This window comes from Heterocephalus glaber, unplaced genomic scaffold (assembly GCF_053883595.1).
Source record: "Heterocephalus glaber isolate CG9 unplaced genomic scaffold, H.glaber_assembly_v1.0 deba00001472, whole genome shotgun sequence".
In the NCBI taxonomy this organism is placed as follows: domain Eukaryota; kingdom Metazoa; phylum Chordata; class Mammalia; order Rodentia; family Bathyergidae; genus Heterocephalus; species Heterocephalus glaber.
This window is the reverse complement of record NW_028258315.1, coordinates 51,491,491-51,516,088: the sequence shown is the minus strand read 5'-3', so window position 1 is coordinate 51,516,088 and position 24,598 is coordinate 51,491,491. Positions and strand designations below refer to the sequence as shown.

The 24,598-nt window shown below is 52.0% G+C and overlaps 1 long non-coding RNA gene across 1 annotated transcript; it reads left to right on the top strand.

Annotated features, from left to right (window-relative positions):
- The first annotated feature begins 20,126 nt into the window (after nucleotides 1–20,126).
- Nucleotides 20,127–21,493, top strand: LOC110351083 (uncharacterized). Its single transcript, XR_002398111.2, has 4 exons — nucleotides 20,127–20,329; nucleotides 20,481–20,587; nucleotides 20,850–20,958; nucleotides 21,128–21,493. It is a non-coding gene; the product is annotated as an uncharacterized LOC110351083 (long non-coding RNA).
- Nucleotides 21,494–24,598: the final 3,105 nt, after the last annotated feature.

Below are 24,598 nucleotides of genomic sequence, written 5' to 3'. Positions count from 1 at the left end.
GCGAGTGGGTGGCAGTCCAGAGTGACGAGGGAGGCCTCAGCTGGGCTCAGTAATGGTGCTGTTACCAGACTGCACAGCTGACTGTTCTCAGTTTGGGGCTGAGTATCATGCTGTTCCTAGTACACTGGCATCGAAGCTCTTGATGAGTCATAATACACCTGCTGAGAAATGAGTATTGCTAAGATGGAGGTGCACATTTTTTGGTTTTTTTAGGGTGCCAGGTACTGAGCTGAAGAATTTATCTGTTATGTGTTTCTTTCCTCACAAAAAAGCTCTTGGAATCAGTGCCATTACAGATCTCATTCTTTATTGTGGGTGAGGAAACTGAGGCACAAGACCAAGCCCATGCCAGAGTGTGTACGATAAAAAGAGACAGGGGCACCTGGACACACAGTCTGAGCTCTGCCCACGGCTTCCCCTTAGAAATTTCAACAGTTTAACAGATGAGGAAAGTAAGGCTCAGACTGGTGAAGGGACCTGCTCAGTGAGACAGACCCTGCCCCCGAGAGCCTGCTGCCAGCACCTTTGGGGTACCAAAGAGAGGCTGGAGTTACCATGTTTAGGGCTCCGGTGGGACGATCTCCAGAGGGCTGGGTTTTGGGAAATGTCCTGGGCCACTGAGGGCCGCGGGCCTCTGTTTCCTCAGCTTAAATGGCAGAAGGAACAGAGATGTGACTGGCAGACACATGGCTCCTTCCTAAGGTTTCCCCAGGCCTGCAGTACAAGGCCTGGATATTCTAGGGCGGTGTTTGGCCTCAATCCAAGCCCCATAACTAGCAGGCAGCAAGCCCACCCCACCCGCACCGCTTTCTTCCTCCCTCCTCCATCCCAAGCCTCTATAATTGGAGCCATGTCAGTGAGTTATTGGCTCTATATTTTTATAGGTTCCCCCGATCCCCCCCTACTTTGCCCCCAAACAAAGGCCCTGTAAGATTGAAACCAAAATCACAGCCCAGAATGTGTGCCAATGACCCAGCCCCTGCAATGCTGAGGAGAAGTACTTTCCATCTGGGCCCAGCCCTGGGCAGGGCCTATTCCTGTTCTCCTCTTCCTGCCACTGCTGTTCCACAGAAGCTGCTCTGTCCCCTCAGGCTGGGCCAGCTCCCACTAGCGCTAATGGTTCTGGGAAGGGTAGGGACTGTTTACAAGCTGACCTAGAGGCAGTCAGCCAGGAAAGTTAGTCAGTCTGCCATTTTCTCACAGTCAGAGACTCCAACACACAGCCAGGGCCACACATCAAGGTATGGCTACTTGCACCATGAGTCACAGTCACTGTCAGCCAGTTGCCTGGCCAACTGCAACCAGTCAGCTGGTCAACACACCCCTCCAGTCAGATGGTTGGTTGTTGTCTTACAGGCAGACTCTGCTACACTAGTTAGGGTCGCCCATGCATGGACACTCTCATCAGGAATCACAGTCATGGCTGGTCAGTCAGAGGCCTGCCAATCTCAGTCATCCAGTAAGTTAATCAAGTAGTCATTGTCTCACTGTCAGATTCTATTACACAGTCAAACATGGCCACTCACACCAAAATTGCAGCCATGGTCAGCAGGTCTCTTGCTATCTGGTCAGTGTCAATCTGTCAGTCACTCAGTGAGTCAGCCAAGGCAGGATTAGTCAGCCATTTGGAACAGCCAGTCGGTCAGCCAGTAGCCATCAGTCACCCAGACAATCAGTCAAACTCAGTCAGCCAGTCAACACATTCAAGTTAGTTGGTCCATAGAATACTATTTCCCAGCCAGATTCAGTTACACTATGTATTAGCTTTCTATTGTTGGGACAAATTACTTGACATACACAAACTAAAGGAGAAAAGTTTTGTTTTGGCTCACAATTTCAGAGGTTTTCAGTCCGTGATCAGCTGGTTCCAAGGCAGAAACATGGTGGAAGGGTGTGGCTGCTCAACTCATGGTGGCTGGGAAGGAAAGAACAAGAGAAGAACCAGAGAAGAGGGGATCAGAGACCAAACATAGTCCCCCAAATCATGCCCCTGTGAGCCACCAGCTACACCCAGAAGTAAGCTTTAGTGATCTCCTAGGTACCTCTCAAGCCAATCAAGCTCATAATCAAGATTAACCATCATACACTGTCACAGTCACTTACACCATGAGGCACCAATGGTGTCCCAGCCAGCCTGTCCATCTGGCAGTCAGTCACTTTTTAATAACTAAGGTAAATGATCAGTTCACCCAATTGGTCCTGTCTTTTGGGCATAGTCAGTTTCTGTCAGTTGAATAGTGACTGTCACAGGCAGCCACAGTCTGTGACCTGGTGAGTCACAGCCATAAAGAAACACTAGGCAAACAATCTCTGAGAGGCATGTAACCCAGGCATTCTGTCAGGACTCAGGAGTCACAGTCAGATATGCAGTCATCCAGTCAGTCTGAAGGAGATCACCCATTCCTTAGCTAGAGAATCAGTCAGAGTCACTGAGTAATCAGTCAAGATCATCACTTAGAGCTATCAGGTCAGAATCAGTCACTCAGACAGTCTGCATCAGACAGACAGGCACAGTATTCAGGTGATTCTAGTTATACAGTCAGATTGAATTAGGCTGCCAACAAAACAGTTATCACCAACTAGCCAGTGAGTCAGTTGTGTGGCCCTGAGCTAGTCTTTTGGTCAACTTGTTCCCTTGCCAGGCAGGCCTAGTTCATCAGTCCAGTTGCAGCCATCTCAGGCAGTCATAGTTTGCCACAGTGTTACTAAAGCAGGCCAGTTTTTTCCTCATAGTGTGTGGTATGCTGACCAGTAAAATGACAAGTTTTGAAAAGAGAAAATTTATTTATGAAGTGGGCAAGCATGTGGAGATGAGAGAGCAAGTCTCAAATCAGCCTCCCTGATGAGAAGGTTTGGGGGTGTTTATGGGGTAAAGAAGCAGGGGTGGTCTAAGGCAGGCGATTGGAAGTAAGCCTTGAAGTAATGCATGGTCTGAGCATGAGCAATCAGTCTCCATGCCTCTTCCTAGGATATGTGTTGAGAAAATGGCGGCAATGGCTGTTCTGAGGTGGAATTTTGGCCTCTGAATTGAAAGGTCATCCTCTAGACACTTGTGTAAGCCCAGGCAAAGGGGGCAGTGGTTTAAACCACAGTTTGAACTGCCACCAGGTTCCTGAAAGACAACTTGGGCGTCTGTTACCATCATGCCCCCTGTGTCAGAGATGTTCTCCATAGGGAAGCTGATGAGTACTGCAAAGCTGTGTGGAGTTTACAAGCAAGTGGGGCTAGAGGGTTTTTCTTGGTATCAGCAGGCTCCCACCATGGGTGGACTGACCAGTCCCAATCACAGCCAGCCGGTGTCCATCGGCCAGTCAATCCCCTCACGGAGTCAGGCCAAGACAGTACCAGATGGGCATCAGCAAACCCCTTACAGAAACCTGCAGTCAAACTGAAATTACTTCTCACCCTGATCACCAGCTCACCTGCCCAATTCAGCCTGCCTCTGATTCATCAGGAAGGAAGGTAGGGATAGGGAGTGGAGATGATTGGGCAGGCTTCCCCCACCCCCTGGATGCTCCATGAGGACCCTTGTGCCCTCCCTGACCTGAGAATCAGGGGCTTCTGGTGTCCCTGGCCACCTCCTTTTCCCCCCATCTTGTCCCTCCCCTTCGCCACTTTCTGCCACCTGCTGCTCCCTCCTTCACTGAGACCCTGCCCCTGCAGTGGCTTTCCACAGTGACTGTCACCTCCCCTACACACACGTACCACACACACACAGGCATATGCCCAAACCACAACTGCAGATACTACATGCGTGTACTTGCAACACACATGCATGAATGCACACGCCTTGCATCATGGCTTTCCGTCTCGGTTCAGAAACCTTTTCTCAGTGGCCTGGGGGATCCTCTCCTTCTGATCTCAGGGTTTCCTCCACCCACCTCCAGCCAGGTTGGGGCCCTTCTGGCCCGAGCACTGCTGTCCTGATGTGACATGAACCGTGAACTCTTCCTGCTCCCTTGTCTGGAAGCAGAGGGCGGGTAAGGAAGGCTGAGAGGTGAGGTGCTCTTTTCTCCTAAGTCTTGCACACAGGGCCTGAGGCTCCTCATCTGGGGTCTCATCTGGGCAAACTCTGGTTGGAACCCAGCTCTGAGAGTGAGCCAGGGTTTATAAGCTGGAGGACAGAGCTGGGCATCTCAGAGAGAGGGGGCGGTTTGCTGCTGAAACAGGGCTTGCGGAGGGGGCTCTCTAGACCCCCTTCCAGCACCTATGCTCAGCCACTGATGAGCCTGTGATCTCACGGGGCCTACTAAGTAGGGTTTTGGTGCCTCAGCTCCCTCTTCTTTGTTTTTGGCAGTAACTGAGCTACAACCCCAGCCTTTTAAAATATTTTTTATTCTGAGACAGGGTCTTGCTAAATCACTAAGTTGCCCAGGCTGTATTCAAATTCGAAATCCTCCTGCTTCAGTCTCCCTGAGTGGTGGAATTACAGGCATGTGCCACCCTAATGGGCTCGTTGTCTGTAGAATGCATGTGGTTGAAGACCCCACCTACTAGCATCTGGACGAGGATGAGATGGAGAGCAGCAGGCGGAGGTGGCGCAGGGCACTCGTTGCTACCTACTGTGCCTGTTGACTTAGCGCTAGCTTGTTCCAATCAGGCAGTTGGTGACCAGGGGCAAAGGGCTTCTTTCCACACTGTTTCTCTCAACCTGGCTCCAAAACCCTCTGACTTATTACAATTGCCGAGGGCTTCCTGAGTGAGGGACACTGTGCTGGGTACTGAGAGTCATGGGTGCATCTGGTCCCTGTGCCTCCCTCCGTCTTCCCCCGGGCAGAGGCCTTTGCCTGCCAGCACCCGTCTGCCTGTCTCTCCATCACATTCACTTCCTGCCTCCTCGGGCACCTCTCTCTGCTCCATGTCACTCTTCTTTCTTCTTCTTTAGAATTGAACTTCCAAGGGCCGGGGATTTAGCTCAGTGGTTCCACTGCCTGCTTTGCAAGCGCAAGGTCCCAGGTTCGATCCCCGGTACCAAAAAAAGAAAAAAAAAAAAAAAAAAGAGCACTTAGAATTGAATCTCCAAATACTAAGGAGCCGCAGACACTCTGGGATAAAGATGACCTTTCCAGATCTGCTTGCTGCTGATAGTGGCCGTGTGGCTATTCTGGCTGATGGCTGTACAGACAGGGCTACTTTTCCACATCTGCCACAGAGCAGATGCCTCTGACCTGGTCTGAGGTCTGGCAACCTCACCTGCACCTGAGGAGGTACAGTCCCAGGCCAGAGTGAGGGCCAGGCTCTGTGCTCTGCCTGCATCCACAGAAACCATTTCTGGCGTGGGAGACGGGCTCAGCACTCAGGGCTGCCAGCTCCCTGGCTGGGCTCCAGGACAGCTGTGGGCCATATCTGAGTGAGCTCAGTGGAGCCTGGGCATGTGAGCTGTGTGGCCCGGGGCATGGGCCTGTGACACCCTTATTCAACTTCCTTCCCCTCCCAGGTGCCAGCTTCCCTCTCTTCTTATTGTTCCCCTGCCGCTTTCCTCTTCTCTCCCCTTCACACTGGCCCTGTTCTGTCTCCACCTCTCCTGGCTCCTTCCCTTTCTTCCTCTCTTCTGAGTGCTTTCTCTTTTTGTCTCAGCCACCCTTGGTCTTCTTCCCCAGAGCTCATCTCATCCTCTCCCCCTTTGACCTGAATGTCCCCTTTTCCGTCTGTTTCTCCTTCTGTTCTTCCGCTCCATTCTCCTTCTCTTTCCTTTCTTCCCCCTCTCCTGGACCTATGGCCATGGATTCAGGTTTACCAGAGCCACTGCTGCATGCCAATATTCCTCAGGGTTACCTGAGTCTGAACGCAGGCCCCGCCTGCTGCAGGGCTGACAAGCAGTGTCAGTACTTCTTACCTGGGAGCTTCCACAGTGGGAGAGAACTCTCCCAGGCCACCTCCAGGCTTTCTAATGATGGTCTCAGAGGATTCTGCTTGTCCCTCCAAGTCTCCCAGGGTTTCTGTTCTAACCCAGTGGGGTCTGGTGTCTGGTGTCTGGTGTCTGGTGTCTGGCCTCCTTAGGGACACAATAGGGCTGCTTCTCCTGCCCCCAGGCCTGGCCATCTCCCTGTGGTGCCTGAGCGTCTTCAGGCTCTGTCCCCTTCCACCGGAACCTGTCCCTCTCCTCTGGGAACTGAGCCTCCTCCAGGTTTTCCAGCAGCTGTAAGAGAGGCCAGCTCCAGGGCTGTGCTGTGGGAACCCCATGGGGCCTGGCTCTACCCTGTGTACACCATGAACACACTACAAACAGGTCTCTTCCCCAGCAGCAAGGACAAAACAAACACAAGGACAATTGTCTCCATTCAGCCTTCTCCTTCTGCCTTCCTTCCAAGTTCCCACTTTGCATAGCCTTGATCTCTTTTCAGCTGCACACTGTGTCTTAGGTTGAGAGTGGCACACCCTTGCCCTGGGGCTGTGCACAGCAGGCTCCTGGGGGTAACCATCCAACCAGGTCAGGGGCTGGGTCCTGCCAGGGTGACCTCAAGGTGACCTCTGGGCTTCAAGGCTCCCTGCCTGGGCGCTTCCCATGATACCTTCCACCCTTTCTTTCTTTCTTTCTTTCTTTCTTTCTTTCTTTCTTTCTTTCTTTCTTTCTTTCTGTATTGGGGATTGAACCCAGGGCCTCTGCATGGAGCTACATCCCAGCCCTTTCACTTATTTTAGTTTTTGAGAGTTGTCCAGGCTGGGCTTGCACTTGTAATCTCCTGCCCCAGCCTCCCAGAGTGCTGCAATGACAGGTATGTGGCACCACACCTCAGTTGAAGCTTAAGGTTTGAAGACGATTCATGCTTCTGGGAAAGACTGCCAGGGCCTTTGGGGTAGTGGTGGGGGCTCCTCTCCTCTGTCACTCCAGGTACCCACCATCTGCTCTGTCCTCCGACATCATGGTTGTTGACATCTGCTGATTAAGGGCCTTGTGAGTGTTGAGTGCATCTGGGGAGACACTCTAGAGGCTGGGGTTGCCTCAGCCTGGAGAGGCCCCAGAGAAGCTTCAGAGATTGCTACAGCTGAGGCATTTGGATCTAGAAGGAATGCAGAAAAGACTTGACACGGAGCACTGCCTTCTGAAGGGAGGAGGCAGTGTAGGAGAGGCATGTTAGGCCTTGCTCCGCACTGCAGAAATCCTCCTGACAACTCTGCCAGCCCTAGGCTCCATGGGAGGTGAGCAGAAAGAGTCCTAAAGCACAAACCCTTGGCAGGAATAGTGAGGACAAGAAGAGGGCACCCTGGCCTCCTGAGATGGGGTAAGGGGCCAGCTGGAGCTACCCTGAGGAAAGAAGAAGACTTCCTGAGGGGCCCTCTGAGCCCTCCAGCCCCCAGCCACTCACCTGGCTCTGGGAAGCTCTCTGAAGGCCTTTATTTGGAAACACACTTGACAGTGATGACACTTTCTGAAGGGCAGCAGGGTGGCAGTCGGCAGCAGCAGCCTTTAATTCCTAGACCCAGGGGGTTTTGCAAAGATAGTTCCGCTCCTGCTGGGCACAAACCCACTATTTCCCTCCTTGCCAGGCTCTGAGGAGGAGGAGGAAAAGGAGGGCCAGGCTTGGTGTGAAATGCTCTCAGAGTGCTCCTGCTGTGGTGACAAAACTCTGAAGAGAAAGGCAGAAGGTTCCCTACTGCCCTCAGGATGACATCCAAATGGCATATGGCTGGATTCACAAAAGCCAAGCTCCTTCCCTAGCCATAGCCCTGGCCACAAGAGCCATGCCAGACCTTGGAGTGGGTCTCCTAGGGCCCCAAGCTGCCCCCTGTATGGAGAGCATCTTCCTTCTGTCAGCGCTGCATTAATTCTGGAGCATCCCTCAGTTCTTAGATCCGGCCTGTTCTAGGAAGCCTTCCCAGAATGTTTGGGGTGCAGGCAGGAGCGTTAGTTGTTAGAAAGTCAGGCACACTTGGGTTAGTATGCCCCCTACTAGCTGTGTGAGTTCCCCAGGGGTGCCAGAACAAATGATCACAAAACAACTCATCTGTCTCATTGTCCTGGATCCTGGAAGTCAGACATTAGGGAGTTCGTGGGGCTGTTTCCGTCCGAGGGCTGTGAGAGAGTCTCTTTCCTAGTGCGACAGTCTTGTTCAGTCTCTGGCTGGTAAATGGGCTTCCTCCTGTGTCTTCACATTGTTTTCCTTTTGAGTGACTCTCTGGGCCCAAATGTCACCTTTTTATAAGGACACCAGTCCTGCTAGATTAGGGCCACCCTGGTGACCTCCAATTAAGTTGCTTATCTCTTTAAAGCTGCTCTCTTTAAATAAGGTCATGTTCTGAGGTACTGGGGGTTAGAATTTCAGCATCTCTTTTATGGAAGGGACACATTTCAATTCATAGCACTTGGTTTGTGACTTTAAATGTGTTACTTACTTTCTCTGAGCCCTGCTTTCCTCACCTATTAAATGAGGATTGTGAAAAGGAGAAAATGTGCCCTAGGATGCTGGAGACTTTGTGCCAGGCTTGGTTCCATTGACCAGCTGTGCAACCTTGGAGACACTCCTTAGCCTCCCTGGATCAGTTATCAACTGCCGCACACAGACCATCCCCAAGCTTAGTGGTGTCAACAGCATGCGTATGTGTTGCTCATAAATCTGGGATTGGAGCAGGACACAATGAGGAGAGCTCTGCTCTCCTGACAAAGACTCTCTCTGACAAAGGCTAAGGCAGCCTGGCTGGACCTGGAGGACACACTTTCAAGATGGCTGCTTCATGTGGTTAAGAGGGAGGTGCTGACCATGGACCATGGACCAGGGACTTTGTGTCTTTTGTATATGACAGTCCATGAGGCTGCCTGGACTTCCTCACAACGTGGTAGAGGGAAATGGGCATCCCAAAGAACTGGGTAGGTTCCAGGTTGCTTTGGATTTTATGACCCTGGCTTGGAATTCACAATATGTCATTTCTACCACAGTCACAATCCTGTCTAGATGCCAGGGAGGGGACTTCTGTGGGACTTCTGTGCCTTCTGGGGGGAAGAGTGTTACACTGTGAGAGATATATACAGAGTGGAAACAGCGTTGTGGCCACTGTTGGAAAACACATGTCTCACCCTTTATTGTCTTGTGTTTGGAGAGTTCCAACTTCATCAGGCCATGAGGGAGGCCTTTATACACACCTCTTACTGACTTAATACAGCCACTCATGCTGCTGATACAATTGTTACCCCATTTCACAGGAGGAGAAACTGAGGTTCACTGCTGACTTGCTTGTGGTCACCTGGGGGAAAGTGATACTCAGATTCACTGCCTCCAGAGCCTTTGTTCCTCAGATGGATATCACCAGTCTCTGCTGTTCAGAAGTTCCTGCCTTCCTTCCTTCTTCCTGCCCACCGGTGGCCCCTGACTTTGGGGCTTACTGTGTCCTTGGCCTTGTGAGTCCTACTTGACTTTCTCAATGAGAGGCGCCAGCTTCTGGTGAGGGGAAGCAGGTGTGGTCCTCTGAACCAGCCCAGCATATGATAGCCTGAAGAAGAGGCACTTATAGGAAAAGTTCTCAGTTTAGGAGCTCTCTGTTGTACTTGGATTTGTGGGCCAGAAGCATTGTTTCCATGGTAAAAGTGTCCACAGTCCATTTCACTGTTCCAGACATTTCTGGCAACTTCTGGAAATATAATTGGAAACCACCTCCCCCAACAACTCCACCTGGATGCATCTGTAGTAAATATGTGTGGGGGCCTGTGGGCATATGTTTAGATACAGGGTTTGAGGTCTGATGAAGTGGCTCAGAGTCCTGATTCTGGCAGTCACAGGACATCAGTTCAGAATCAGAGTACCAAGAGCTAACTGCCACCACAGCCTTATTGTATAGAGGAAGAGCTGAAGGTTCAGAGAGGCACACCGTCTTACCCAAGGTCACAGGGCGAGGAAAGGAAGAAACAGAGAATGGACTCCTGAGAAGGGGAACTTTTCATCTAAGCTCCTCTGCTTACAGCTGAGGCTTCAAATAGCTTTGAATGGAATAATGACAATGGTTGGTTGACTGGCGAGAGGACCCAATTCCTTCTCGGCTCTGCACCGGCTGGTGTGTGTGTGAGAATGGAACAATTGTGTCTCTGAAGGATAGGTGAGGATCCCTGGGGGACCTTGCTTGGAATCTTGGCTTTGGTGCTCATTGACTGTTGTGTCACCAGAAAAAAACCATTTACCCTTGGGAGGCTGAATTTCGCCTACAAAAGGAGGCAAAAGAAGCAACTGTACAGGGGCCTTATGGGGTTGAAGAGTGTGCCCAGGGGCACTTTGTACAGGGTCTGGCGTGTGTGGGAACAGCATAGACATGTCTTTTTATTCATTTCTGCTGCCTTCCAGACACTTGATATGGAGGGATTATCCCAGGCTTGCCACGTGGGATTGCTCCAGACAGAATGACAGTTCTCATTATCTAGAAATGGGAACTGAGTGTGCTCACACTAAGGCAGGCGTGCAAGGGGGACCAGGGCGATCAATGAATGAACAAACTGACAAGTCTTTTCTGGGATAGGCTGGGTTCCCTCAGTGGTTTACATGGGAGGTGACCCCAGGAACCACTGGCTGTGTGTAGGACATGTTAGTGGTTAGTGCTCAGTGCCCTGGGTGCCCTGGAGACAGCATGGTGGCCTGAGCAGGGTCCCACCTGTGGGTTGAGGATGCTGGCTGGTCCTTAACCTCAGCTCCCAGGTGTAACCACTGCAGCACCCACATGGCCTGGCACACACAAGGTGCCATGGACAGGAGGTGTCAATGCTTGCCTGGAAGGCTCTGGGTATCCAGAGCAGGGCACCAGGAAGCTCAATTTGGGCTTCAAACATGCCTCGAGTCTGGCTGTTCTTCTAGGGCAAACCCCGGGTCTGAAAGCCATCTGCCTGTGACTCTCCTTCTTCCCCATACTCTGAAGAACTATGGGTCTCTGTATGGAGAAAATCTTTCTCCCCCTGCCTCTTCTCTAGCTTGGTGTCTCTGGGCCCTGACAGCAGGGACATACACTTCCCCTGAGGGCAGCAGCTAGCTGGGAGATGGTAGGCATGTCTGGGGAAGCTGGTTTGTACCAGGGCGCATACACACTTCTGGCAAAGGAAGCAGGGAGGGGTCTTTGTCTGGATGCCTGGAGGCTGGCACGGGGACAGTGGCCTGCTATTTGCCCACTCTACTCCTTCCTGCAGCCCCAGGTCGGGCTCTGAATCTTTGGAGGAAGTGGCTGTGGATAGAAGCTACAGCCACCCCTTCTTGCCTGCCTAGCACAGGGGGGATTGACATTTACCCTGGTCTTCCAGATAGGCTTGGACCCTAATCTTGGTGTGTCACGTTTTGGCCATGGCCCGGGAAGTCTCTCAGGTCATTCTACTTCTGTGAAGTGGGGGCTGTTCTTGGTTTCTGCCTCTCAGGGCTAATGGAAGGAGATGTTCACCGTGGCTACATTCCTCAGTGTGGGGGCAGAGTCTCCCCATGTTGGCCTGGAGTCTTGGGCTTCCCTGGGTATATTCTTGGAGGATTATGAGAGTCATGCATGCTGTTGGCCTAGGGTCCACGGTCTCGGCGTTGCGGGCACAGCTAAGAGCCTCTCTAGACTCCACAGGCAGTGAGCAATGACAGAAGGGGGTGCAACGGTCAGTGGGACCTGTGACAGGAGCGAGTCTGAAAGTCCCATGCTAACACCCCCGGGAACACCCAGCACATCTGAGGAAGCGGATAGGAATGAATAGTACTAAGTGGTGTGAGCAGTAGAGGAGCCCAAAATATCAGCTGTCTTTACATACAGTAAATAGCTAGCTGGAACCTGGGCATGGTGGGGCATGCCTGTAACCCTAGTAGTTTGGAGGCCGAGGCAGGAGGATCACAAGTTGGGCAACTGAGCAACTTAGAGAAATCCTGCCTCAAAGTAAAAAGGGGCTAGAGATGTAGCTCAGTGAGAAGGCCCTGGGTTCGAGGCTCAGTACAAACACATGCACACCCCACTGCCCACCCCCTGCCGACCTCCAAACACCCAATAACTAGCCTTGGTGAAGTTTCTACTATGTGCCTGGCTCCATGTTGACTGCCACTGAAACCCACATTTCATCCTGGTAGCAGTGAAATGAGGTAGGAACAAGTTCCATCTTCGTTTTAAAAATGAGAATGAGGTGCAGAAGGGCAAAGCCGAGCCTAGGGACACACAGCTAAAAAGTAGCAAAGGTGGGATTGGAACCCAAGTCTAGGTGTTTTCAGAATCTGTATCTTAACTGGACCACAATAAAAAGAAAGCTGCCCTTGATTCTGGACAGAAGGAAGAAAAATACCCTGATAGGCCAGCTGAGCATGCAGATGGAAGGGGCTTGCAGAGCTGGTGCAGGCCCTGCTCCAGGTTAAAAAGTGACCCAGAATGTCAAGGTTGTGACAGCAGAGCAGGACATCAAGCACGGGGGCCCAGGCAGCTGCTCGGGCACATGCCCTGAGGTCTGCATGGCTCGCCTGCTTTGTTCAGAGGGGGTCCTGTTCGCCCAAGGGGGAGGGGCAAGTTCCCCAGCCAGCCAGCCTGGATTTGACTGCTGCTCCCCAGCTTCCTAGATAAGGACCTTGAGCAATTTGTGGGGTCCCCAGGAGCCTCAAGTTTTCTCATCTGCACAATGGAGTGTCATGGTGGATATAAAGTAGGGCACAGACCCTGCCTCATAGTACCAGTGACAGCAGCTATAAGAGCTATTTGTCCCTACTGCCCCACCCAACAGGCACAGAGCTCAGTGAGCACCAGGTCCCAACTGTGCTACCTCCGATGCTCAGCCTGCCCAGGATCTCAGAGGCAGCAGCCTCCTGATTCTGGCCACCCCTCCTCTCCTCCCCACCCCCCAGGCTTTTAATGAATTTAGTATTTTCATCAAATCATTCTTCCTACAACACAGGGCTGGGGGAGGCTAAAAATAGCAATCCGAGTCACATGATGACTCCAAATGCGGGAGGCTCCCAGCAAAGGTACAAGTGCGACTCCCTGTTTCCTAGGAAATGGGAGTCATTGTGATGCCTGCCGCCAGGCTGCCGCCAACGCAGCCCAGGCAGCTTGCAGAGGCACATTGTTTCCTGTGACATCCCCGCATGTGACCTGGGGCCGGGGGAGGGCAACAGCCTCCTGGCACTGGCAGATCTGTGGCCTGGTGCCCTGGGGCCTGGGCCAAAAGCCTCCCTGACCCTCAGGAGTGAGGGGACCTGCAGGTGGATGCTCTGTCCCCATTCCTGGGCCAGGCCCAAGCAGGACACTATCCACCTGGACTCCCTGCAGCTGCAGGTATTATATACGGAGGACAGCAAATCTGTTGACAAACATGCCCCTAGGGAAACTTTGCAGGACTTCCCCAGCCCACCTGGGGCACAGGATGACTCCCTGCACACCCTCCACCAGAGCCCTGAGGTCATCTGGAGGGCTGGTGAACATACTGGATAAGGATGGAGTGGGCCAGGGATTTAGCTCAGTGGTTCCGTCACCTGCCTGGAAAGTGCAAGGTCCCAAGTTCGATCCCTGATACCAAAAAAGAAAAAAAAAAGTGGACAAGGCTGGAGTTTCTCTGCCAGCAGGACTGGACCCTATATTTCTAGCCCCTCATGATGTGAACCCTTTCCCCCAGCCCCTTTTCCCCCTTTTCCTCCTATACCCCTTCTCACAGCAACTCTAAATGACTTTTAGTCTCTCCATAGCTTGGACCTGTGCTGCAGAATCCTGGCACCTGGGGTTGCTCTAGGTCTTGCTCCTGGACTTCCCTACCTCCTACTTCCCACTTGGCTAACTGCTACTCTCTCTGTCCTTAAGGGTTACCACTTAAGCATCACTAACCATAGGTGCCTTGCCTCTCCACAATTCTGTCTGGTTAGCACTGTTACTGTCCCCGCTTTGCAGATGAAAAAATGACATTTAGAAGGAAAGTTACAACTCCAAGGCCCAGAACTAGAAACCTGAGCTGGATTTAAGGTGACTTGAATTTTGAACCCACAGTGAGTTGCAGCTCACCTGTTAACCCCTCGGGAAGTGTCCTCTGAAGCCTTATAAACCCAGGGGCTCCCCTACACTCTGTGTGTCTAAGTGCAAAACAGGCATCTGTTGATGGGCATGTTGTCTTGCTTAGATGCTCTGTTGTTTAGGCCATGGACTGTGTCCTAATCATAGCAGGAACAGGATCTAGCACTACTAAATGTTCAGTAAATCAGCTTTCTGGATGACTGGCTAAATAATCCATCCATCCACCAACCCACTCATCTATTCATTCACCCACCAGTCCATTCATCCATCTATCACCCATCCATCTATATGGCTACTCAAATGTTTGTTGAATGAATGAATAACAAGTGGTTGCTACCTGATCACTATTAAGTGAGTATATAAACAGTAGGTCTTCTTTGCTGAATGGATGAATATTAAGTTCTCTATACATGCAGGTTGGCTGAGTGAATGAATGAATATTAGCTACTAATAAATGCTCTGTGGGTAAATTAATGAATACATGAATAGCTAGTAGGTGCTCAAGTAAGTATTGACTGCCTGGCTGGGAGAATGGATGGGTAGGCTGGTAGAGGATGGATAGGTTAGATTGGTGAGTGAGTGAGTGAGTGGATAGACATGTGGGTAGGTTGGTATATAGATGGACAGATGGGTAAATAGAGCCATGGATGGGTGAGTATGTGGGAGGTGGATGGAGGGTGAGTAGGTTGATGTGTATATGGATGGATGGAAGAAGAGATAGAGGGAGGGTAGGTGGGGTGGGTGGGTGAGTGAATGGCTAGGTGGGTGTATATATGGATAGATGGGTGAATACATGGAGATTGGGTATGGGTAGGTGTATGGATGTGGGTAGGGGGTAGATTGGTGCATAGATGGTTGGATGGTAAATAGAAGGAGCTAAATGAGTTGGTGGATGGGTAGATAAGTGGTTTGGTGGCTGAGTGAGAGGCAGACCCATTACTGTGACATTGTTAGCATGGGGGACTGTGTGATGCCACTTCTGCCAGACAGATGACACAGAATCAATTATTCCCAGGACCCCCAGGCACATGGAGTCTGCAGCCAGGAGGGCAGCCGGAGGTTCTCTGGGCCACCAGCCCTGACTGGGGAAAGCAGATGGATGATGCATGGGGAGCATCTGGAGAGGGTGTGGAGCTGTTTTAAATGTCAGGATGTCACCCAGCTGCGAGATTGGGGCTTGACGTTTGTCATGTTCCTGAAGCACTTGTTTTAATGACATTATTTCCCCTTTTCTGACATGGCTCCTTGCGAGGGGAGCAGGGGAGCTTGGCCGAAAGCCTGAGACCTGTGTTCAGCAATTGATTTCACGAACAAGCCAGGAGTGAATTAAACCCGACCTGCCAGGTGCAGAGCAGAACCTGGAGATCCAGCTCATGGACCCAGCCAGGTGCTTCTCAGCTGGGTGCCCCTGCTGGGGCTGGCTAGCACCTGCAAAGAATCCAGAACAATTAGGCCAAACCCCAGGAGGACATCTAAAGACTTGGGGAAAGGCAGGCATTTGGCTTAAATGTTTTTTGTTTGTTTCTTTTTTTTTATGAGCCAGGGTCTCTCTATGTAGTTCAGGCAGGCTTTGAACTCACTATGTAGCCCAGGCTGGCCTTGAACTCTCAGCAGTCCTACCTCAGCCTCCCAAGTGCTAGGTAGACAAGTATGTGCCACCAGGCCCAGCTAAAATTTACTTTATTTTAATCTACATGACATGATTAACCATTTATAAAAGTGTTTACTATGTATGGTACATTGTATAATTGTTTCACTGGAATTATCTCATGTCATTCTCGCAGTAGCCCTTTGAAGGACACTGTTCTTTTCATCATGGTTCTCATTTTAGAGATGTGAACACTGAGGGACAGAAATCAAATTGTAGAGGTTTTACGACACATTCTTTGATACAGTACTTCCTTCAAGAAGTCAAGCCTAATTCCCTTTCTCTGGTGTATGGGCTGAGCTTAGTGACTTGATCCCAGCAATGAGAATGAGGTAAAGGTGGCATATTTGTCCTCTGCCACAACAGTGACACAGCTTCTACCTGACTCTATCTTCCTGGTGGTAGCTTTGGAGCTCTGAGCCTGCAGGAAGGAGGTCGGACTGCTTGTGGCCACCATACTGGGGAGACCAGAGGAAGAGGGCAAGACCCCCAGGACCCCCCAGCCCAGGCAGCAGGCACATGAGAGGCCTCTGTCTTCAGTCCCTGCCTGGCTATGGCATGGATGACCCTGAGGGACATGACCCAGCTGTGCCCAGTCGGTCAGAAGCAGGAGTGACAACAACACAATGATTCTACAGTGTGGAAGGCTTCATTTGGAGAAGCTGAGGCAGGAGGATCACAAGGTCTAGCCCGAATTGCCATTCTGCCTTTTGCCGTGGGTGACACCACACAAAGGCTCTGCTGCAAGTGGGGCCTCCCAGCTTGGACTTGCCAGAAATAAGTTTCTGTTCTTTACAGATTCCCCAGCTTCTCACCCTAAACGTAATCATTATGTATTGCAAACATGTTCTAATGTAAATAAAAATTTGAGAGAAAAAAAAACTCTCCTCTCACCAGACAGCCCCAGTCATCTCCCGATCATCCACCCTGCCCCTTTCCTCTGCCCCCACCATTCACAGCTCTTTGCTATTTCTTGAACACACCAGGTGCAGCCTGCCTCGGGGCTTTTCCTCTGCTGTGTCCTTGGCCTGAGTGGCTTTTCCTGCTCCTATCTGCGTGCTTCACCTCTTCACTGCTTATAAGCCATGGCTCAAATGTCCTCACTACCTAATTCAAATGACACCTGCGCCCGCTTCTCTGCCCTCCCTCCGCTGTCCTCTCCCTCCATAGTAGCACTGACTGCTTTTGACATACTGAGATCCTTTTCTCATGTATCTTGCTTCCTCCTTGCTCCTCTCCTCCAGAATGGAAGCCCAAACGGCACAGAGATTTTTGTCTATTCACTGCCCCTGTGATAGTGCCTGGCACACAGTAAGTACATGCTTAACAAACAGCAGCAAATGAATGAATGCATGCTGGCTGTTAAAACTGAGGCAAGTCAGGAGCTCCTGATGGAGGGTGACCTATGTGCAGGGGTTGGGGCAGCATAGGTGAGAGTGATGTGAGCTGTGGGGTCTGTGCAGAGGGGGAGGCAGGAAGATGTCTCCCCCCAGACCCCCCTGCCCCGGTGCTCAGGCAGTGTGGAGATGCAGGGTGACATGCAGACTGGAGGCGTCTCCAAATGCACGTGAGGACCCCAGAGAGTGGTGACAGTGGATTCCTGAGGAAGAGAGAGAAGATGGTGAGAGCAGAGTGATTCGATGTCCCCAGAGTCAGGGGGCTCACAGGAGGAGAAAGGAAGTGCCCCGTCATTGCTGAAGGAGGACTTGGCCTCTCTAAGAGTCTGCTGGCCCATCATAGACCCATACTGGCCCAAAGTTCTGGTTTGTTGCAGGAAGCCAAGAATCTGGGTTTTCTCCTGTGGATTTCTTAGGCTTTTGGGGCGGTTCCTGCAGACTTCGCCAAGCACGGCCTTCAGCCATGGGGGTGGGGGTGAGAGTGGGTGGGGGTGAGAGTGGGTGGGGAAAGGTGGCCCCTGGGGACCTGGAGGGCAGAGCCCAAGCAGTTTCTTGTGGAAGGTGTGAGTCTGAGAACGGAAGCGTGGGGATCCCTCTGGGGGCCACAGGAGGGTTTTCATGGAGAGCATTCCTTCATGCAAAGGGTGGGGCAGTGGGCTTGCTGGGCGGGCTGGACTGGGGCCATGGCTCCTGTACCAAGGGTTTCTGCCTGCTGCAGTGAGGATGCTGGGATCTCCCCTAATCTTGGAGGATGGAATCTTAATCCCTAAGGACTTGGTGTTGGGATGTGAGGCCTCTCGGGAGGTGATTAGGTAATGGAGGTAGAGACCTTGTGACTCGTGCTTAGTGCTTTTCTAGAAGAGGCCCCTGGGTTCTCTTCTGTGCCCCTCCTCCATGTGAAGACAGAGCAAAAAGATCTCATCTGTGAACCAGGAACAGGCCCCCCGCTGGACACCAGCTCTGCCCGGGCCTTGATCTGGGACCTGTCAGCCTCCAGAGTCGGGAGAAATTCATCCAAGCCTATGGCACTTTGTTACTACAGTTCAAGCAGGTTGAGACATCCCTGACCTACAGGGGAGAGACAGGGAGGGGAGACAGAGCAGGGCCCCCTTCTGTGGGGCTGGGCCCAGGACTGCTCAGCCTGCCCTCTGCTCCTGCTTGGAGGGAGACAGAGCTGTTGACATCTTCTAGAGGCCTCCCAAAACAGTCCCAACCACAGAGATTTTGAAATGAAATGTTAATGACACTCAGAGCGGAAGAGTAGGGTTCATCCCTCCACCCCCAAGTCCAAAGCCAAGTGCAAGGTCTGCAGTGGGGGCCTGCATTGCTCTATTTGAGAGCTGTGGTGAAGCTTGGGGTGGCATTGCCCAGCAGGAGCACCCCCGTGGATGGCAGCATGCCCATCTACTGCCAAGGGCAGCAACCACTAGCTACGTGTGGCTGTCAAGCATCTAAAATTGTCAATGTGGCAGAGAAGCGGGCCTGTGAGTCTAGTTAGTTTACAGCTCCTCGGGCTAGCAGTGGCCCTCTTGGACAGTGTGGCCTAGAGGGCCAGATTATAGAGGCAGTGACCTCTGCCCTTTGTCCTTTCTCTCCTCTCCCAGGAGGAGGGAATGACAACAGGGAGTGGGGTGGCCCCGTGGGCTGGGTTGCTCTGTACTTCCAAGGCCCTCCCATGGCTGGGTTCCCTCTTCTCTCTGCCTGTCCAGGGCTGGACAGCTAAGCAGCTTGGGTCCAGTGTCTTCAGGGCCCTCGTGGCCATCTGTCCTGCCTCTTTCCCGCTTCTCATGAGCTACTCTGACTCACTGGTGCTGTTGGGCCTCGAAGGCAGCTGGATGAGAGCCCGGGGCTTTGGACTAGTGGTGCTTCCGAGGCCTCCTCTGGGCTTCAGCTCAGTGCCCTCCAGGGTGCTGCCCACTGGGTACTGTCACCCTGCCCATCATCCAGGGGCCATGGGAGTTCCCTTCTCTGGATTGCTCATGTGGGCTTGTGTCTCTAAAGCACCGTGGGACAGGATCAGGGAGGAGCAGCTCTAGTTTGGCAAGATTCAAGCATTCCTAAGTCCTAAAACATTCTTGTCTAATGAGGTCTCAGGCTCTTAACAATGGTGTTTACAATTTTTTTCTTTTGGTATTTAAATAATAATAAAAATCCACATATATAAGTGCATTCCCTTTGAAAAAATTAAAGCAATTCAAAAATTCTTCCCACAGATAAAATTGTGTGTGACCTGCCTCCCTGTTTTCCTTTTATAGACACACACACACACACACACACACACACACACACACACATTAGTGGGCTGTGTCCCTCTCCCCACCAAGAGCATCTTGTATATGTTCTGTAACTGCTTTTCTCACCTACATGGCTTGGGGGAATCTTTCTGTATCATTTAATGAAGACGGGGCATTCCTTTTTAACTGCTGTGTAGCATTCTGCTGTAATCTTGAGGAATGGGTTATTTCATCCCTTCCAGTGGGTGAAGATTTGTTTTTCCCCCTAGTGTTCAGTATCACAAACTGTGCTTTGAATATTTTTGTGCGTTCCTCTTTGCACACATGTGAACACACACACGATAGGGAGCTGTGTTGATGAGGCTGTTGTCAGCTAGTCTTCACTGCTTCCTTCCCTACTCAATGGAAGGAGTACACCTCCCCTCCTGACGACATCGGCCTATGCCCGGAGACTGGCCTTGTCCAACAGAGTGAGGGCAGGATCAGTGCTGCCCAGATCTGAGTGTGGGCCTAATGAGACTGTGACTGTCTCTACTTGTCTTGCTTGTACTATGGCTGTCATTGTTCGAATAACATTATCCATGGAGCTACTGGCCCAGAGGCATAGAGACACCGCCTGAAACCCAGCCCAGCCGCGTCCAGCCTAGATCAGCGGCACACCAGCCAGACTAGGCTGGTAGAACATTTGGTATCAACCACAGTGTTCAATGGTGTGTGCTTTGGCTGCCCTTCCAGGCCATGAGCCCCCCGGGTTAGGTCATGCAGAAAGTGGCTGATAGGCACCTGCTGGGCCTGAGGGGGAGTCACTCCAGTCCCCTTGATGGTGGATGGATGGCTTTTACTGCACCGTGTGGTCAGGTAGCAGTGCACATGGGTGTACTCCGTATTGAGTGTGTTGGGAGAGGTGGGGGGAGGTGTTGGAGCCTTTATGAGGTGGGGCCCATGGGAGGGGATTAGGTGACAATGGGTGCTGTCCTGGGAAGGAGCTGATGCGGATCTCCCAGGATCCTGCTTGTCTCAGGAGAGGGTGTTATAAGAGAGCAAGTCTGCTGGGCAGGGTGGCTCATGCCTGTAATCCCGGCACTCCGGAGGCTGAGGTTTGCCATGAATTCAAGACCAGCCTGGACTACATAGTGAGTCCAAGCCCAGCCAAAACTACACAGAGAGACCCTGTCTCAAAAGACAGAGAGAGAGAGAGAGAGAGAGAGGTCTGCTTCTCTGTGCTCTGTTTCCTGTCTCTCACACACATGGTCTCTCCCTTCTATATGTGCTCCCATGATGCAGTTCACCTTGATGAGATATAGCCAGCTGGTGCTGTGCTCTTTGGACTTTCAGCTCCCAGAGCTGTAAGAGGAAGGCAGTCCTTTGCCCTACAAATTACCCAGCCTCAGGTATTTCATTATAATAGCACAAAAGGGATGAACACAGGGTGTTGGTAAGGGGTCTGATGTGCCAGCTAATTGTAATTGTCAACTTGATTGAGAAGAGACTCCTGGAGAGGTGACTGGATCCTGGAGGCATTGTCCTCCTCAGTGGGTTAATCCCTGGGTTCACAGTGATGTGTTAGTAGGAGATGAGCCCCCGGGCTGTGCCTCTGAAGGGTCTATCTCTCACTGGTGCTCTTCTACTCTCCGCCTCCTGACTACTGTGAAGCGAGCAGCTTTTCTCCACCACGCCCTTCCACCATGATGTTTCTAGCCTGGAGCCAGATACCTTGGACTGAAGTCTCCCAAACTGTGAGCCAGAGTAAACCACTCCTCCTGTAAGTTGCAGTGTTATTTTATCCCACAGCTTCAGGGGTGCCCAGCCCTGATAGCTCCACATGTATGAGTGCCCCTGTCCTTTCTGTGGCCCCTGGATGTTGATTTGAACATCTTCTGGCCCTACTGTCCTGGAAGCCTTTTCCCAGCCTCTATCTGTTGCCTCCACAGAAGCCACCATAATCAGAGGGCTGCTGGGGCCTGGCTGGCTGGACAAACTGCTCAGAATGGATGCTGGGGGGCAAGATGAATCCCGGGCACTGCAGCTGTCTGCTTTCCACCCAGACGACCTATCCCTCTGCACCCAAAGACTGTATTTCTCACCTGCTTCTTTGCTGTTCCAGTGCTTCAGTGGCTCTCTGACCCAGTCACAAGGAAGTATCATGGGGGGACGGGGGAGAGGCTCAGGGTGGCATCGGGGAGTCTGCTGCCTGCCCCTGTGGCCTCATTCTTCAGCTGTTCATGGGAACAAAACTGACTCCAACATGAGGCTCTGTGGACACCTCTGCAGAGAAATTTGTCTTTTGTTGGGGGGAAGCCCAGACGAAGTTTTGGGGCTGGGAAATAGATCTGGTTGCTCACTGTCCCCGTTTGCCTCTCTGTTCATCTGTCACTGTTAGCTCAGGGCTGATAATTCTGGAACGTTGGAGCACTTGCCCGGTTTGGCAGTGACTGGAGCCCAGAGGGATTTTCCCCAGCAAAGGCTCATTGTGTGCAAGATATTTGTGGTGATTCTGCTGTGGGAGGTGGGGCAGAGGTTGGCTTCACGTAGGGAGTTAGAGTCAGGAGGGGCTTTGTGCTTGGCCATAATTAAGAGGATCTGCATTAGCCTACAGTACCTGCCCATGCATAGGGAAGAGATGAGCCAGGAAATGACACATGTGCTGTCCCCAAATGTCCACTAGCCCATCATGAGGCAGGTGACCTCTCCCAGCCTCTGCTAACAAGTTCTTCCATGTCAGTGAGTGCAGGTAGGCCCTATACCTTGTGAACTGATGCATAGTATTCCCTTGTATACATGTCAGGGGGTTGCCATGATAGGGGAGGAGGTGGTCACTGATTGAGTCAGCACAGGAACATAGCCAATTATCTGCAGATTGGTGAGCAGCCTACATGATGTTGGTCACAACGCCTGCCCAGAGTATACAACATATTCACCTTGGGGCCAGAGGTTTCCCTCTGCACTAAGGAAGGGACAGTAGCCTCCCCATTTCATCCTTCAGACAACTCTTATGGAAGCACAGAGAAGTTTCCAAGATATACAGCTAGTAAGGGGCAGAGCCAGATGTCACCCCAGGCCCAATGGAGTCCACAGGCCACACTGGTAGACCACTACCTCCCCCAGGGAGCCACAGGGTAGGAGAGGGCTGCTGAGTCCCAGCAGGGCCCAGAAGTCAGGAAGTGTCCTGAAGCAGGCTGTCCAGAGAGAAGAGAACACACTGCCCCTCAGTTCCCATGTCTCTTAGAGCCCCCAGAGTGACAATAACCCGCCCTCTCCACATTCAAAGCTTCAAGTAGCTGGAGTGGGTTCCTGGTTTCGGCCAGTGACAAATAGCTGAGCCTCTGCAGCTGGTCCAAAGCCTCTGGCTTTGGTTTTTTTGCTTGTGCCTGAAATAACCAGATAATTATAGCTGCAGTAGGTCCCTCAGCTTGAGCCACAGAAGCCAACTGCCTCCTGCCTGGACTGGCTCTTCCTGAGGGAAGCCTGAGCTCTTCGGACCCCTCTCTGAGAGGCTCATTGTTAGAGCCAGGAGGAGCCTCAGCTCTAGCCTCCCTTTCATGTTGTTGCAGTCAAAGGCCCCAGGCCTGGTGGCCTCTGGCAGATGCTCTGATCATCCCTTCTTGGTCTCAGGACGGGGTGCACAAGTCACCAGCTGAGCTCTCCCTGCTCCAGCCTCCAGTATGCAGCCTGGAGGGCTGGAGAACAAGGCTGGGGTAGTCCCTGAGGTGGGCAGCTTCTGGCAGACGGGCTGCTGGAGGCTCCAGCACTGGCTCTTCTGTATCCCGTGCTCCCTGGCTGGGCCAACACTAATATTTACAGTCAAAGGCAAGGCTGCAGCTGGCTGCCTCCAGTCCCTGGGGCTCTCTGGGCTGGGATGAATCTGCAGGCTGGAGTGATAGGAGACAGCTATTGTGGGCCAAGCAGGAGCCCAGGAGCAGAAACCTCATTTCCAAGCAGGAAACTAGGCCCAGGTCCTGAACAGCAGAAAAACTACAGTGCTAATCCTTGCTATTATTTATATGGTAACTGCCATGTGCCAGGCACTGGGATAGATAAGTGTTTCCTCCTTTCTATACATTTTTATTGTAGATCTCACCCCAGTGTTCCAAGGCAGGGTTATCTGAGTCTTTCAGGTTATAAAACAGAGCCAGAGAAAAGGTCAAGGTCTCTCACCACTAGGAAGTGAGGAACCTGAGAAAATACACGTTGACAATTTTAAAATCAGATGCCCACAGGGACTGGGAAGTTCCATGCAATGGTGGAGACAGATAGTTTAAGATGAAAGGGAGTGGTGGGGACGGGGACATCCTGGGAGGGGACACCTGTCCAATGCCCAGCTCAAGCTAGTTGTTACCAAGAAAAATAGTGAACCCTGTAGGGCCAGTTCCTTACGGTTTCAAGAGAAAATGTTACAGTATTTGTTTCTGTAATCAGAGGTGGGCGTTTACATGTTGATACATCTATAGGTTTTTGTTTGAAGTCTTTCAATGTCAGCAACACATTCTTTTTCCTCTGAGACAAAGTCACGGAAGTGCTAGGGTGAGGACTCCACTCTGATCACTGAGCCCAGCGCGTTCAATCCTTCTCAGCATCCTCTTTGTTAAAGGCGAGAACAAGACATCAGCTTGCAGTCTGCAATGTGAACTGTCTCTGCTGACCCTCACTCACAGTGGAGTGCTCCTCTGGGTGCAGTGTCACCCTTAGGCCCAGATGGTCAGGGCCTGCTGACCTCTTGGGTGTCCTCCAGTTGGGCCCCTGCCGTCTGCTGAGCCCTGGGGTCCCAAAGGCCTGGAACCTATTTTCAGAAACTGCATATGAGTTATCTGCTGCTGTGTAATGGGCCACTTACACTTAGTGGGTTGAGCAGTGGCCACTTCACCCTTAGGGCTGGGTCGTGTCCCACACAGTGGCAGCACTGGGCTCAAGCACATGTGTGCTGCTGACCCAACTGTGGCAGAGGCCTCGGCTGGAGTGGGCTCCCCACAAGGCCTGTGCTCCCTTGAAGTCTGGCCCATGGGTTCTAGGAAGAAGCTCCCCATGAGGGGGATATAGGAGAAGCTGGATCTCCCCTTCCTCTTAGCCTCAGAGCCACCAGGTGGGTGTCATGTGGCCATCCATGAGGGCTGAGGCAGTCGAAAAGGGCAGGCCAGGTTCTGGGGCAGAGATAGAGATGCTCCCTTTTGACGGGAAGGGCAAAGTCTTGTCCTAAAGAGAGCCTGCAGGGCAGGAGAGAGTTCTGTGAGGTATTGGAGAGGTATCATGTGCAAGGCTGGAGGTATCCCCTTGCCCAGGGTCCCTCTAGGGTGGTCCACAGCTGTGCTGAGGGACTCCATAGAGAGGCAGCAGGCAGGACCCAGCAGGAAAGTGGGGAGAATGGGCTAGGCCCCTTGGGTGCAGGTTGAGGAGTCCCACAGAGAGCC